Source organism: Helianthus annuus, chromosome 5, assembly GCF_002127325.2.
Source record: "Helianthus annuus cultivar XRQ/B chromosome 5, HanXRQr2.0-SUNRISE, whole genome shotgun sequence".
NCBI classification, from domain to species: Eukaryota; Viridiplantae; Streptophyta; class Magnoliopsida; order Asterales; family Asteraceae; genus Helianthus; species Helianthus annuus.
Genome location: NC_035437.2, coordinates 106230141 through 106236316, shown reverse-complemented (window position 1 = coordinate 106236316; position 6176 = coordinate 106230141).

Below are 6176 nucleotides of genomic sequence, written 5' to 3'. Positions count from 1 at the left end.
TACATTTAAACAGTTGTTTCATAAATGAATTATTGAAAATCGTGGTATATATATGATTTTTGAGTGAACAGAAGGGCTAATGTTGTGATGAACTATGTGTAATGTGATTCTGATGTGTTGTTTTCTGTATTTTTTTTATTAAAGAATGCTGTTATATGCATAATGTTGGACATGGTTGGCAACACGGAAGTTGATTTGGTAACTGATAGGGTTTTAGTACTGAATTGTGACTGTCGACAAGTTATGTGGTGTTAATGCACATGTGCATTAACACGACAAAATAGGCTTATACAGAAAAAGCAGAATAGGCTTATACGAAACAGGATTATAAGATAATTTTATGATATATATACAGTTAATGCAGATTTTTGAGTGAACAGAAGGGCTAATGTTGTAATGAACTATGTGTAATGTGATTCTGCTGTGTTGTTTTATGTATTTTTTTTTATTAAATAATGATGTTATATGCATAATGTTGGATATGATTGGCTACACGGAAGTTGATTTGGTAAGTGATAGGGTTTTAGTACTGAATTATGACTGTCGACAAGTTATATGGTGTTAATGCACATGTGCATTAACACGACAGAATAGGCTTATACAGAAAAGGCAGATTAGGCTTATACGAAACAGGATAATAAGATAATTTTATGATATATACAGTTAATGCAAGTGTGCATTAACACGACATAACAGGCTTATACATAATAGGTTTATACGGAACATGAATAAACTAATTTTATGTTCTATACAGTTATGCACATGTGCAAAGTTTGACAAATTACGATTACACTGAATAAGACAATGAGGTGTGTGATACATAGTTATGCACATGTGCATAAAACGTAATAGTATGTTAACGTGTACAAAAATTTGAATAGGATTCACTTAATAAATCAATATAATAAGGTGATTTTGTGTTTTATGTAGTTATGCACGTATGCATAAATTGTCATAGTTTGTTAATATGCACAATAATTTGAATACTAATCTCAATTATTTATTCATAAATGATATATAATTTGTATGTATTGTTATTTTGGTGTTGTTTTTTTGTTATGACATACAGTTATGTAGTTATATTATTATATAATCAATTATATTATGAAGTTATATGAACCTGTAACTCATGGTTGAATATGATAATAAGGTAGCATTGGGTGATATACAGTTATGCACATGTGCATAATTTGATAGAATAGGTTAATAAGGTCATTCATGTTGATGTACATGTGCATAGTTTGTCATAATATGCTAACAAGGCCAGTCATGTTAATGCACATGTGCATAATTATGCACAAAACCCTTTTCCCAAATATATTTAGAATGGAACAAGAGAAACGACGACTGGTGGCGGATCAGTACAATCAGGATAATATAAACTTTATGGGGGTTTGGAATTTGTCGAGAAACCCAAGCTCTGCCGAATAATTACTGTAATGGCACGAGTTGATCGGGCTCCTCGATAATGTCACTTTGTCCGATGGCAAAGATGGTTGCGAATGGTTGGGAGGTAATGACTCTGATTTTTCAGTCAATGCTGTCAAGAACTTCCTGTATAGCGGCTCCGATTTCAGCAGCAGGCACGTTGTGAAATGGTCGAAATGGGTCCCAAAAATGCAATATTTTTGTTTGGAGGGAGGTTTTAGATCGTATTCCACGCTGACTTCACTCTGGGATCGGAACTGTTGGGGCGGAGACGTGAAATGTTGTCTGTGTGAAGATGGCGATGGAACAGCTGAACACCTTCTTTGTTCGTGCAGGGTAGCGTAAACTGTCTGGTATCACATCAGTCAGTGGTGCAAGGTGAGTCCTTTTATTCTTTTTTCAGCTAAAGATATCGTAATTGCCTCTGAGTTTTACCATCTGGATAGAGAAGCGAAAGAAGCTTTATATGGCATTATGTTCGTGACAAATTGGTGTATATGGTTAGCCAGGAACAATAAAAGGTTCCCGGAGATATTATCCGTAATATTAAGTCCGTCGGTTTTTATGGTATAAGAATCGGTCCAAAAATAGGTCCGTGAGTTGGGAAAAATGGTGTAGGTTTGATATAAGGTAGCTGCTCTTTTTTCGGTCTTTAGGTTCTTGTGTTGAGTTGTTGTTTTTCGATTTGCTGTAGTGGTTGGTTCGACCACCTCTGTTTTGGAGGTTAGCTTCCATGAATAACATTTTCATTAAAAAAAAAAGTTATGCACATGTGCATAGTTTGTCATAATAGTTTTGTTACTAATTGATGTTAAATATGATTGGTGGTAATACGAATTTTGATTTGGTAAGGGTTAATTTTTTATTGAAACAAACCTGTTGATAAGGTCAGTCATGTTAATGCACATGTGCATATTTTGTTAGATTAAGTTAATATGAATGTATTACGACATATGCAAACGTGCATTATTACCTTAAAACATAAGCATTGTACATATTGTATGTAATATGATTATTGCACATGTGCATACATGAAATAATTGATGTAATGTATGCAGGAAAAAAAATATTCGAAACTTCTCATGGATTGACAACAAGGATGTATTTGATTAATAGGTTGACGGATGAAAAATTATCGGAAAACGATAGACGAAGATGCATTGAAACATGAGGAGTGTTGGAAGATGCATAGAAATTGGAAAGAAGAGCAGAAGGTGTGAGGTTGTGAACTAAAGCGAATGTTATGTGTAGGTAGTTTGTGGACATGCAATACGGATGATCATGTCTTTTAATATATGATGTATTATGTTGTTTGGTAGAGGTAATGTTGGTATTGCACATGTGCAAAGTTTGATATAACATACATATTGGTATTGTATAATGTATTATGAATGGTAACATTTGTTAATTTAGGATGTCATATTTTGTTTAGTATAGTATATGCTGGTGATGCATATGTGTAATAACGATTGTTCTTCGGATTATGTGATTCCTTATGATAAGGGTGTTATATTTACTTGTTGTTATACAAAAGTTGTGTGATAGTGTGTTAATGTTGGTAATGCGCCTGTGTATTAATAAAAAAAACAATAAACATAGTAGTAATGAATATATGTATTTTTTAAGATATTGTATATTTGTTCATATGATATTACGTATGTGATACCCTATTATGTATGGGGTACCACATTACATATGTTGATGTATATGTAAAGGAAACGGGTTATATGTAGGTAAAATATTCATGTATGCACATGTGCATTGGTAGAAACAATAACAGTATGAGTGATAAAAAAAGTATCACCCGTGCAAGTGCAATCATAAACAGTGCAAGTGCAATCATTAACATCGGAATTTGTAATCATAATATCAGAATACATAGTTTAAATGATGTTTAACTGAGTAGTTCAACGTAAACGTGTTGGTCAAATTGAATGTAAACAATAATTCAACATAATTAAAATGAACGCAGACGTTTCAAATTAAGTGTAAACAACAGTTCAACGTAGGTGAGCAACTTGAATGTAAACAGTTTAGATTAAATGTAAAACGAATAATAAAACAAAATGATCAATATTTTGACGACGAACTTAATCAAATTTTTGATGGTTGGGTGCATTATGACGTCTGGATAAACGTCTAAGGGGCTGTTCATGTACATTTGTATGTGAAGGGTATTCAGAATCATCATATGTATCCTCATTAGTATCATTATCATCATCGGAATAAGAATTGTTTCATCGTTAGGGGGGGTACGGAATTCCAGCAGCAATGGTAGCAGCTTCATTGTGTATGAATGTTCCTGAAAATATAGAAAGAATGTTAAAAAGTGAATAAAGAAATGGTAAAAAGTGATATTTAATAAGGTAAATGTTATGTGTAAGAATGTTGTATAAATGATAAACAGATTATTGGTGATGATTATAGGATAATGGTAACGTGCTGCACATGTGCAGGATGTAGATTATTGGTGATGGTTATAGGGTAATGGTAAAGTGCTTCACATGTGCAGGATGGTGTGTTTATACAAGAATCACGTCTAACACTCGAATTACATCAACAGTTCTCTGTTCTCAAGCATTAGCAGTTCTCTGTATTTCGTCTTCGTCTCGATTACATCAGTAGCGATAACAGTAGCGATAACGATACACCATAAACCGTTCGTCATATCGATTTTACCATCAAACATTTCAATTTCGTCATATAATTGAGGGTAGTGCTCCAAAATTCGTATTATAATCGGTATTATTGCAATAAGAACATAACCATTTATCATATACTAGTCTAAGAACCCACGAATTTCGCGGGTGGCTTAACACAAACATTTTATTATTTATTAGTGTTACATAAACTTTAAAAGGTTATTTTTATCTAATGAAGAGTAGCTGATAGAATACCCTATGGAACTACTAAGCCAATGTACACAGCATCAGTCATCAGATCTGGATAATTTGGTGCATATGTCTAGGTGATCAAAAAAAAAGATACTTAAGAAAAATAAAGAATATCACAAGTATCTCCTAAGTTTAAAGGTAAAACAAAATGAGATACCATCATTAATGGAGGGTAACATGGGCAAAAATTGTCTATAGGGGTGTCTAACTTTGAGCAACATAATTATCCAATCACCTAAACTAACTAATACTTTTAGTTGCAGCAGTAGACATTTACAGAAGTGTTCATACACGATTACCTTGGAGAATCAAACATATTTATTTCCCTAATCATTACTAGTACAAAAAACTACTTACCATTGCTTCAAATCTGGTAATTTGACACCAATTAACCAGTAATACAGTCCTACATCAAGTTGATCCAATCACTCAACCTAACTAAGACTTCTAATTACAGAAGTAGATGTCTACAGGGGTGTTTATCTCCCTTATCATTGTTCTTACGAAAAGTACTTATTAATTAACCAAATCTAGTATCACATTAATTAGCAAATTACTATGTTGACCACAGATGCACCAAGGCCATTGCTTTTGTCAAAACGGTTCGTTTATATTTACCAAGACAATGAACTACCAACCTAAGTATTAATATTTTAGCCCAATCCATTCGTAATCGAGTATTCCATTCGTAATTAGGGAAACACGATCAGAATCATCGAGGAGTGTGGCACAATTAGGGTTCCAGGAGGAACAATGGTAGGAGGAATGACAAGATTAGGGTTACAGGAGGAACAAAGTATGAGGAGGATCAATAGATGTATGAAGATCGATACCTGATGAATTAGAAGACGCTATATGCCACCGTAAACACTGTGCCGACTGCCACCACCGTGAAATATGTGAACGCCGCCGTGAAAACCACCATGAACGCCTCTACTCCGCCGTGAAACCACCATGAATGCGTCTCTGCCACTTGTGAAAACTGTGAACTGATGAAACCCCTTGAAATCCTAAAATGGAGAACAGTGACAAAAAAAGGAATGAGCGTGTTTTATATTAAACATATTATAATTACAAAATTGCCATGTGTTCACACTGGTTCTCGCGGTTCTCGCAATAAAGGGTGGTTCCTAACGGATCTTTATCCTATATATATATATATATATATATATATATATATATATATATATATATATATATATATATATATAGCAGTGTGAATTTAGCCTAAATTGTTTCAAGTGAGTTTAAGATCCATCTACTAAACACGTTTAGCTTGTTTAAGAATAATAGTGTCAACATTTTACATCAATCTCCAAAGTTTAAGGTTTATCTTGTAAAAACACGCCTAGCTAAACACGTTGTATATGTATGAATCAATCTGGCCGGTTCATAGGTGAACTCATCTAACCTGTTCATTTTTTAAATAGAAAAGAACTATTATGCCACAAGTAAACTTTACGTAAGTATGCAATATCAGGTTTTATAGTTAAATTCAAGTATACTATATACATTTTTTATGGTACCCCTATAACCTAATATGATGAATGATTAACTATTTACTTATTTGGAGTTTTTAGGATTTATAGTTTTAGACAACTGATGAAAATAACCCGGTTTAACAAATTGTATTCATGTCAACCCACAAGCTCTATCAGATTTGTATTTGTATTTACACAGCTTTCAGGTTCTTGGCGTGTTCAAATTCATATAATTTGTATTGGTTTCAACCCATCAACACCACCAATTTAACACCATCCACACCTTCACATACACATCCAAAATCGTTCACAAAGTCCAATTTCATACGTTAGCTAAAATTACAAGTCAAAAACCAAGTGACAACAAGCAAGG